Below are 12,037 nucleotides of genomic sequence, written 5' to 3'. Positions count from 1 at the left end.
CTTAATGTACTACAGTAGATGCTTCATGTTTTCTAGGTTTAGTCATTAGCCCAGCTCCACATTACTCAGGTTAGGGGAAAGTTGATGGCAGTCCGGCAGTCCACATTAGGCAATAAATACTACCTCCATATGGTAACATCTCATTGTGTTATCTTCCTTTCGTATAACTTTTAGCAAATGCTTACTTTAGGTCAAATACATTTTGCAGGGATAATGGAATTAGAGAGCCCTAGTTGGAAAAAAAAGTGAAGCATCTTCTCTACATCTCTTGTTGCTAGAAAGTGCCCTTTTTACTGAAGCAGCAGAGATACTATCAGTAGCTATAATAAAATACTTTATCCTTCCAATGTGCTTTACAGAAATTCTTGCAAATAGAATTCAGCAGCTTTGCTAACATGTAAAGCTGCAGCTGTCTTTTTCCTTCTTCCTCTGTAGAGTGGAAGAAATAATGTGGTAACACCTTATCTGATGCAATCCTTTGGCACTTAGTCTTTTACTCTTTAGATACACATATATTTTTCTGTTATGCTAATTCAGTGTGATAGTAATGGGGAAGGAATGTAAGATCTGAGTAGTGCTGGTGCTTTACTGCCTAGCTTCTTGTAATTGAGGAAAAAAAAGGGTGCTTTTCCTATCCCATTTGACAGGACTTATGCAAATTCCGTCCTCAGCATTCAGTCCATCAGACATGCGAGACTGCTGCAGAATTTCTAAAGGATTTTGTACAATCCTTTGTGCCTCCTTTTTTGTTTAACATGGTATTTTAGTAAAGAATAATTTCTTGAGTGTTTAGCAATGAGAAGAGCTTAAAAAGGACAATATACTGCAAAACTTATTTGAAATATACATTGGACTAAATTTGATATAATACACAATGTAAATGTTGTATCCAAGGCAGTAAAAGTTTACTGACTAAAATAGGAACTTTTCATTTAATTCTTCTGTAGTTTATAAGATTAAAGAACATGAATTTATGTTAGATTTAGTGAATTACTGGTGCAAATTAAAAATGGCTTCATTAAAATTGTGCATTTGCAGATCAATGATGAAATAATAAACCATCTGTTCTACTAGAAGTCTTTTTTTCTATCTCTTGTGTTCATAGTAAGTTAGAGACTTGGCAGTTGTAGACATTTAAAAATTATCTGCAGGAAAATGCAATAATGCATCTTTATTGATTTCCAATGAAAAAGCTGTATGAGTTCCCTCTGAACTTTATCCAAGAATGTTATCCGGCTTCTGAGGTTCGATTCACATCTTTTAATGTATTTTTGTTGCTGTTGATGTTGCTGTTTTCTTTGAGTGTATTTGTCAGGGTTATTTGTTTGTTTCAGAAATGAGATCCAATTTTAAAAACCTAGCCCATGGAAAAATTGTGCAAATGAGTACCAAAAAACTCCTTGAGCCTTCTATAGAAAATTATAGTGTGTCAGCATTGTGTGCCTAATTCTGGCAGCTTTCATTTGAGTTTTTGTTCAAAATAACCCTCCATATCTCAGTGGGTGAATTGTTCTAAAAATTAGGTCGAAATTAACACAACAACAGAGGCATTTGCTATGTACACAGGTACTGATACAGATTATACATTTATGGAATGTCGAAATTCAAAGAAAAACAATGGAAAGAAATTTCCAAAAAGCACAAATTACACCATGCCTGTGTATGCAGCTTGCATGTTGCTCAGTGTGACAGAGCTTAGATGTTTTGCTGGATCAGGTTTTAATAAAATAATTTTTTTCATTGGCTTTTGCTGCAGCAAATCATGAGAAAATTATCAATAGCATGCAGAAAGACGGGAAGGCAGTTGAGGAGTTGCTGTATAATAAACCACCTACAACAGACACTGCTCATCCCAGGGAAACAGTGTCTGAACTAGAAGACATGATGGGAGACATTCTACTGTAAGGATGCAAACCTTAAAATCCTTCCAAGTATGAAATTCTCATAGGCTCAAATCCTAGATCCATGTGTGTAGAAACTGCCAGGACTGGTTTGGTCTTCCAAAACATATTAAGTCGAAAGAAAAGTTTTGCATGTCATTTTTACATGGAAACAGAATAGTCATTCTCATTACTGGTGAATAACATGCAATTTCAGACTGGTGAATAAGAAACAAGTTCAGATTTACACCGGATGGTTGGAGGTGTGAGGGTGATGGAATTAAATAAAGAAATAAAATCTTCTCTGATGGAAGATTCAGTTTGGGAAAGGATCAGTCCTTTACATTTAAGTTGTAAAAAGATGAAGGTAGAATAGTTTATCATTATAGTAATCCTACAGAAAAAATGATGTTTCTTACTTTAAGTTCTCCTATACTAAGAAGAGGAAACTTTCTGGAGGTAATATTTTAAAAGCTAGATCTATCAATGAAGCATAATTTAGTGAAGGGAATGGTAATTCCTTAACTGTTTTTCTGTAAGGTATTGTGGTTTTTGCTGGACTGCATAGCTAGTGCTAGGATATTTAAATAACATTATCAAGAATAAAAATTAATATATAAGTAAAGCATCAACATTTATCTTATAAATTGACATAAATTGCAAAGTTTTGTTGATAGCACAGATCTTCATCTTTTCCTTTTGTCACGGATGGAACCAGGCACTTTACCTGTAAGAGGGAAGCAACAAAATACTTTTTCAATATAATAAAGTTCAATGGTAAATACAACACTGGCAAGATACACTTGTTTGTTTACTGTGTAGAAGACAGGGTCAGACAGAATTGTCAGGGAGACTCTCCCATTGAGTCATGAGGTACAGAATGGATGAAAGGACCTCCTTGCTTTCTAAATTCCTTCTCAAAGTCTAGGTGTGACTGGATCCATTCCTAGTCCCAGGTTTGGTCAACGGTTTATGTCTAAAGGATTATATATGTGCAATCCATCCCTTATATCACTTAGCTGAGGTTTTAAAACAGAATCTGCTGCAGCAAGGAATTTCTCAACCTCAAGGAATAACCTTGAGAGGCATCCCTATTCAAGGGGAGGTCATGGCATGCAGGATCTTGGGAGAAGGGGAGGGGAATCACACCACCATACTGTTCTAATTACATGGTTGTACTCGAGATTTTCACTTTTCTATAAGTTATTAGAAATTGCCAGAACCAGTATGGCTAAACTAACAAAAGCAGAGTATGAGCTGACTCTTAAAACAGTGACATAATTTGAAAACCTTAATTTGATTTGTAGCAACTTTCATAAAATATGCAAGACTTGCCTTATCTTTCTCACTAAAACACATTTTGGTGACTTTATATCAAGCATGTAAAAATAAAATCCCCTTTAAAGAACTTTTCAGGATTGAATTAAGCAGATTTTTTTTATCACTGTCTTGAAAAAACTACAGGAGAGAAAGCTGAGCTTGTCAAAATAAATTAGTATCCTAAGACCCAAATATATAATATTCTTCTTACAGAAAATGAATTTGTGAGAAAGGATCATCACCCTCTGCTGCCTGTGAACAAGATGTGAATATTTGCTTTTGAAGTTAATCAGCTGCATTACTCAGTTTATCTGACTGTCAGGAGATTTCTGACCTTGCTAGCAGTGATCTAATTCAATGCCTGTTTTTTAAGGTTTCAGCCATGAATGGACAGCAGTCACACAGGAAGAGAAAGCATGGTTCCTGGCAGCCATGGAGGAAGCAGAGCCTGTTAGAGGTCTGGGGTTCTGACCTGCTGGTTTTGAGAACAGGTAAATCACTGAGATCCTAAAAGCTTAGAGGTTTTGGCAGGATTTTTCACACTGTTGTTTGGCAATGTCATTTCCTCATGGTGCTGCCCTTTCATGCAACAAAGCAAGAAAAAAGAAGTGACAGTGACAGTGTCCTCAGAGATGGATATATTTGGACAAAAGCATCTGAAAGACTTTGTATGTGCTTCTGGAAGTAATCCAATGAAGTCAAAAGGGTATAAAACTCAGTGCCAGCCTTATCTTTGTGGGTACGCCAGTTTCAGTGGTTTTGGTCTGCTGCTACCTTTCAAGCTGTTCCTTACACTGGTCAGCTAGAGGCAAGGACAGGTCTTACAAATTAAATTATATTCTTTTTCAACTCTTATCATTCCAAATCTACCAGTGCAATCTTCGTATAAGGATCAACATTATTTTCCTCTTTTTGTTTTGTGTTTTCTTAAAACAGAGGAATTTGTATTTGGCTTCAACTTATAGTCAAAGTAATAAAATGTGTGATGGGAGTCCTATGCTACATGAGACATTTAGGAAATGGAGAGCAATACTCAAAACCTTTATCTTGAAAAAAGAAATAGTAGTAGAATGATATAACAGTGACACATATTAAATAGATATAAAAACATATATATGTAATTTTATCTCACCTTCTGAATAGGAAACTATTCCTAAATCTGTCTTTCCCTGAAGAAAGAATGTCTATAACTTTAAAGAAAATGTCTATAACTTTAAAGAAGATGTCTATAATTTTAAAAACTCACTTCCCTTTAAATTTTCCTGGCAGCACTGTGTTTTAAGTAGCTAATTTTCTTCCTTCCCAAAAAAGTAAGAAGAACATTTTCAAAAATGCATTTTTCCTTGCAAAACCAGAACATATGCAAATGTGTGTATATTCTTAAAACAAAGATGCTGGCTGCCTACTAATGTCCTAGGCTTCATTACAGCAGCCCAGTTGTTCATATCTGAAAAGTGGTTTGAAGATTGGAGTGGGAGAGTTCCAAACCTCTGGCACCTTTTGAAAAATTGACATGTTGCTGGTAAAATAAAGGGCCTTTCCTCTCACTCAACCACTACTTGTACACGTCTGTCTATAATCTTAATAAAAGAAGGTAGATACTTGTGATTATTTTTCCTAGTAACAATATTATTATGAACATTTTCTGAATCCATATTCTCCATTTTGCTTTATAGTCTCAACTCCCTTGATCTATATAACACTGATCTGGCATAAAAATAATCAAAGTTTAGATTTTAAGTTTAATCTCTTTTTTTTTCAGAAGGCCCTACATTTTCCTCTCATCTTTTAGAAAAGATCTTCACTCAATCTGTGGTAAGAAATTTTGATTAAAATATTTATATTACAGTTTTTAAAGATAGATTATTTTGATTCCTTTTTAGACAAGTGTTACCTCCTACTTTTATCCCTGAGGGGGAAAAAAAAATACATCTTTTGTCAATTTATTTTTATTCCTAAGTGTTACTGTAGAAGTGTCAAAATAATTAGGTCAAGTGGTGGTAATAAGCCCAACAGAAATAAACAACTCATCTTGTGACTTGTCCTAAGATTATTCAGCTGCAGTTTGCAGTTTAAATTTCGTTGAATTTATGACAGCTAGTTTAATACATTGAAGACAAGAGTAGATTTAATTTTATGTATTACATTCATTAGAGATTTCTGTCTTTGTTTAAGAAGATATAAAATCATTAGCCCCATCCTCCCTTCTGCTTTTTCCTAAAAGAGCTGAGGAGGAAATCTGTGTTACCCCAGCAGCCTCTGAAAATTAAACAGAAAAAAAGATGTTGGAATGACTACAAATTTGAAATTACCCTGGCCATAGGGAATTTTTTATTAATCAGATAGGGTAATATTATCAGCTAGTCATATTAGTATCAGCTAATCATACAGCTTTATTGGCATGTATGTTTTTTACAAGATATTTCTTCATATTTGCACAATTTACTATTAACAACCTAATTCAAAATGTCTTTTTTAGTAATACATAGAAACATACGTTATCTGTAAACACACATGTATGTGTTTGGCTCCTATTTTTACTTTAAATGGCATAAAATTCAGGGATCATAAATCACAGTAATGAAGATTATAGTTATACCACCACATTTTTGACAGGTACCAATATTAAAGATATTTCATCAGTCTCTAATTTCAAACTGTGTTCAAATATGAAATAGATACCAGGACTTTCATCTTCTCTGAAGAAGCAGTCCTGAAACTCCCTCTCAAACTGCATAAAGAAAAGACAAACACGGCAAGCTCTTGCTTTGAACAGGAAAGCTTGATCTTGGTATTTGAGAATCAGAAAGAAAGGACAGGTAGAAAATTTTTATCCTTAGGGTCTCAGAACTACGCTTTGCAGACATTTTGTTCTCTTACCAGATGTCTGGCTTGAGGTGGATGATAATGTAACTCCTATGCCAAACCATTAGCATTAAGATGAATTTCTTTCTGTTAGTGCCAACAGGCTTTGGATCAAAACCCACCAGAGTCAGCACTGCAGATGCTCCACATCATTTGTCTTCACCCCTTCTTGGGATCTGCTGCAGGTAACCTAAGGCATTGTTACTGGGATCGACACTCAGAAAACTCTGTGGGAGACAACTTTTCCCCCACACCATCTTTACAGAATCACAGAATATGTTGAACTGGAGGTGACCCACAAGGATCATCCAGTCCAACTCCCATGCACAGCACCATCCCTAAGAGCCACACCATGTGCCTGAGAGCATGGACAAAACCTTTCTTGAATTCTGTCAGACTTGGTGCTGTGACCACTTCCCTTTGGAGGCTGTCCCAGTGCCCAATCATCTTCTGGGTGAAAAATTTCTAATTTAAATTCTAATTTCTAATCTAAATGAGTATTCATTTACATGAGTAAACGCTGGCATGGGATAAGTGTTCTCAAGATTGTGGTATAAATCCAGCCAGTTACTGGTAATTGATCAGCATCCACAGTCTTCTTGTTGCTGGTGGTAGTGGTGTTTAACTGATGGTAGGATGGGAGGAGATGTGCTTGTGGCATTGGGCATAGATGTAGAAAGGTGAAATATTTAAATGGTCATTAAGCCAACATAGAAGGCTAGACTTGATTTCTTTTCCATCATGCCTTTCTGCAAAGAGATTATATAACTATTTTAGACAGAAATCAACAAGTAAGAAAGCAAAAAGTAGATGATATAAAGAACCAGGATGATATTGTTAGAAGCTTTGGAAATGTCCCATGCGTGTCCTATATTAATTCTAACAGGAAATAAATATTAAGGTTTGGGAAAAGCTTTCTTTACATTAAAAAAAATGTACTACTCTTCTAAGAAAATATAAATTGATTTACAAATCAGAACAGATAACATAGTTACTATGAAATAAAAATGTATGAAAAATTTCTTTTCCTGGTTATTTCTCAGAGGCTTCATCTCTATAACCTCTTCTAGTTTTTTGCTCCCTACAGCAGACATTTTCCTTTTTCTTGCAATGTCTCCATGGTTGTTATTTCACGAAATGATTAATTCAAATTGTAACAATATATCAAAGTATTAAGATTTTCACTGGTGGAGATTATATCCTCTGCTCTTGAGACCTACAAGTTTCTGATCTGACAGTCTAAACTAAAGAAAGTCTCTTTCACCACTTTCTTTACAGTCTGTTCCCTAGTCACACATAAATTGAAATCCTTTATATTCTTTTTCTCTTGATAAAAATAGAAAAAAGAAAAAAAAAAGGGGGGGAAAAAAAAGCAAATATTCCTCCAGATACCTGGAGCTTGTTCTGTACTTCTTTAAGTATGGGAATTTTTATCCATGTTCTCTCACTAGAATTAATCAATCAAGCAACTTTATTTTGTAAGTAACAATTTATCTGGAGCACTTCAGGCACACTTGAGACCTTGACTAAATAATACATACAAATAATTATAGCTCTAAGAAGAAATAATGCTTATTCACAGGAGAAATTAAAATTAAAGTACTTTCCTCACAGTTGTATTTTTAATTGTTGTTGCTAGAAGTGAAAAATCTGATTAAAAATCTAAATGGATTTTGAAGGATTTAGAGTGTTCAGCAGCCTACATTATATTCAATATTCTCATTATACTCAGAAGACTTTCTGAATCCAGGGTATTTTGGAAAATGCAGCCTCCTCTTTCTGGAGTGAGGGGAGACATTCAGAAGCACCTACAGGTATGCCTGCAGGAAGAGTGTGTGTTAAACAGCACGCAGCAGACATATAATTGCAGATTTACTAATGACTAAGAATTCTGAAAGTTATTCTCATAGATTTTGCAAGATTTATTCTCTTTTGGAGCTCTATACTTGATCAGTACTGGTGGTGTTACAGAAATGGGGGAACATCAGGCCTTCGAAAAATTACTTTAGTTCCTTGAGCAAAACAGAAACCTTCTTCAGGTGTTGTGAAATATCCACCGTTTTAAAGGGGTTTGGAGCATTGCATATTTCGGGTGTAAATTTGGTAAGAGATGCTTGCTCTGAGTCAGACTGTCTCAGAAGGGACAGTGAGGCACCAGATGGGATCTAAGAAAGATCTAATACTCAAAAGAATTTATAACAGTAATTAAAATAGAATGGCAGATTATTGATAAATAGGAAGATCAAAGTTTGATTTTGGCATTGTTTTTCTTCCTTTTAAATGACAGGCCACAAATATAATGTCATAGATTCAGACTGGAATCAGATTGCCTTGGAATCAGACAACTCTGAGGAGGATTTCTGTCTCTTAGATGAAAATAAAGACTTTTCAGTGTTTTATTTTGATACAGGCAATCTAGAAGAAGGACAAAAGTGGCATATGAGTCACTCCAAATTAATGCAAACATAAGGTTTGTCTCATTTGAGGAATGGAATAAAAACAGCAAAATTGTCCTTATTTCAACTGAAACAGCTCACAGGCTTCTGAACCATACAAACAAGTGTGTTTTTTGTACTCCAAATTGCACTGTACTAAAGCAATTCCTTCAGAATAGAATAATAGTTTTCCTTAACTTGGCAGTTTTACTCATAATCATAACAGATTATAGTAGAATTTAGTGATATGTTGAGACTGGTGACTTCAGTGACTGTGTGATAACTAGTTTCAGAAACTTAAATTGCTGCTTTGTGTTCATTTGTAGCTCTATAATATGCATTTATTTTATAAAAAAGGCATTACTACTACTGAAATGTTTTAAAACTGTTGTCAAGCTTGTCTCCTTTCAGTTTGAGGATTGTCAACCTGACCATAGAGTATTTTCCTTCAATATTATCACCTTAATTCTTGTTAAATCTGATATATTTCAACTAGAATAGAAGCTTGCTCTTTAGAGGAAAAAGCAGTCATTTTCCTTCTTTCTCTTTATCAATGATTCCCAGCAGCAATGATGTGCTATAGCGCTGCACATTATGCAAATATACCCATTGTTTTCATAGTCCCTTTGCACTTTACAAATTGTTATGAATCCTGTATTTGAGTATTGAGTAAAGGTTACTTTACCCATTAAGTTGCTTGGTGACACATATATTTTTATTTGTATCTATTTAGATTTTTTTTTTTGTAATTTTAATAATTTTTAGATGACTTCTATATTTGTATCTTTAATAGTGGGACAAAATGTACATTTAATTCTACTGATAGTAATATTATATTTCTGTGGATATCTACCAGGAATTCAAGCCCTTTTTTTGTAATTTCATCTGAGAAATTCAAATGAAATGCTAGATATATGAATATTTATTCAAGTATTCATAAGTTCATCCAAAAAAAGGCATTTGTTAGAATATAGTTATTCAAAGTGGAGCTTTTAGCATGACACAAACTTCATCAGCATGCCAAACCTCAAGAGGAGTGAAGTTGAAGCATTCTGTTCATATATCATGCCAGAAAAATACCACAAATCATCAGTAGAGTTTTTTCACATTACTTGTAGAAAAACTCTACTCTTTTTGACTTCTTTCCATAAAATGAGACTCAAGTGGTGAGTAGGTTTAGTAGGATAGGGTTTTGTTTTGCTAATTGATGAAAAACTTCCAAGCTAGAGAAGAGAGATTTAGTTCCTTACTTTTACACTCTCTCTGGCAGCTGGTTACAGCCAGGAGCAGCTTAGAGCAGTTCTGAGGCTGCTCTATTGCTTCAGACAAAAGTCCCAGGCTGACCCAAGAAACCGGAGACAGAAAACCAGATTTGCTCCACGCAGATGTTCTGAGGTAACTCCACAGAGCCAAGAAGTTGCCTTGTATTTTAGATACATGAGTCATGTCAGTGACAAGAAACAGACAAGCACCTAATCTCTCTGCAAATCAAAAGGCCATTGTAAAATGTTACTGATTTTTTCAGGCTATTGAACTCAATTCAGTGATGGAGGCAAATTCAAAAGACTTATTCTGCACTCACTAGGTAGAGAAATTTTAACACACACGTCCAAGGGATGGTGTTCTACTGAAAAGTCCATCTCCTTATGTGATCCACATGAATTTTCCTTTTTTATTTAAATATATCAAGAGTTTGATACACGTGACTCACTTCTGGGTCTTGATTAACACCCAGAACTTACGTTGGTGCTTTTTGGGATGAATCCTTTTTGGGATGATAACTGTACCCAAACTGCTGTGCTGAGATTCCAGGTACTGAAGGATACAGGAGTACGTGTGACATTTTTTCAGTGGATGTCTGCTGTAGAAACCTGCTGTAGAAGAACTAGAAATGCACCAATATAAATCAGAAGACCTGCAAGATGGTTTCTGTGCTTATTTTTCATTGTGACACTGGAGTGAATGGTGACCTTACAAGAATATAGACAGATAGATAGATATGAATTCCTTACCTCGGCTGCCAATAAATAATGACAGGGAACAGCAATCTAAAAACTCATCCCCAAAAAAATGAAATGCTGAATGTTACTTGAATGAGTGAAAAATAAATCAATATGAAATTTTATATCCTTCCTGATGTATTTTTAAAGGGATATATCCTTTTTACAGTAAGTCATAGAGGAAAATTAGACTGCACAATTTTTTTTTAAAGAGCTCTTTACAGGAAGAATAGTAGTCATGAAATGGATATTTAGTGAACAGTTCTGAGTGTGAATACAAGTTATATAAAATTAGGCAACGATTTTTGGCAAACATGTCCACTCCATGTCTTCTCTAGGCTTATAGATTTTGAGTTATTCTGCGTTTCTAAAGCTGAAAAATTTTAGAGAGAAAAATATTTTACGACTTATTCATAGAGTATCTTTAAGATGTCCATTGTTATTTTTAAGAGTTTGATTCATAGAGGCTTCCTAAATCTACTTTGTAAATCTGCTTAGAGCTTTATAGCTGGTATCAATTACCCAGTATCTTAGATTAGATAAATCTGGGTGTTCAGTAAGCAAGGGAGAATACAGGTCTGAGAAGGCAGCAGCAAGCAAAGTCAGTTCTGAAGGCTGGAAGCAGTGTTGTGGTTAGAACAGTAAATTGAGAAGTAAGTTGCAGCTTTCAGGCTTCATTTTTAGGAAGGTGTTTAGAAGTTGTTTAGAAAGTTGCTTTTAACTGCAAAAATGAAAATTTTGTGAACATTCACAGATTCAGGACTTTTCTACATGTGAACTGTTATTCTGCCTGACCTTCAATCCCCATCTAACTCTTTTTCCTTAAAGATAAAAATTATTTAACAATAATATTCTTGTGCTAATAAAAAAAAAAAAAAGCCCTCTAGTAATAATCTCACAACTAAATTCTTCATGTTTGCTTTAAAGAAAAAGATACAAATGTGAAATAAATATACTGTCTCAAAGAAAGAAGAAGAGAAAAAAATGTTAGGGGATGATACTTATTTTCTGCCTATGGCCAAATCTTCTAACATTTAAACTCTGAGCAAAGTCAAAAGACTTTTTTTTCTGCAGTTGCATGAAAGCAATAGATCCCACTACTTAGTTTTCTGTATTTATCAGAAATTATTCATATGATCACCAGTAAACTCTATTTTAAACCTTAAAAAATTTGAACAATAATTCACATTCTCTTTCACTTCTACCCTCTCTCCCAGGTATTAATAAGCTGATGATCATATATGTCATTAATGTAATCTACTTAAGGAATTATATGAAGTAGCTAAAAAAGAAAAAGTCAGTTAATTAAAAGTTAATTTAGGCCAAACAAACTCAGTGAAAATAACAGAATTGTAGCTAAGTGATCTACATAATATTTTCCAACACATTTATAGAATAGACAGTTTCATTTTGTTGTTTAAAATATAATCAGAATTTAAATAATTAAAGCAAGGAGAAAAGATGACTGATGGATTCTGTGCTTATTCATTTATTTTGTTTTGTGATAGCCACCAGACAGATTAAATAGAACTCAGAC

Source organism: Corvus kubaryi, unplaced genomic scaffold (assembly GCF_017639235.1).
Source record: "Corvus kubaryi isolate FWS band 111438036 unplaced genomic scaffold, C.kubaryi_AGA036_p1.0 137, whole genome shotgun sequence".
Lineage (NCBI taxonomy): Eukaryota > Metazoa > Chordata > Aves > Passeriformes > Corvidae > Corvus > Corvus kubaryi.
This window is presented reverse-complemented; position numbering follows the sequence as displayed.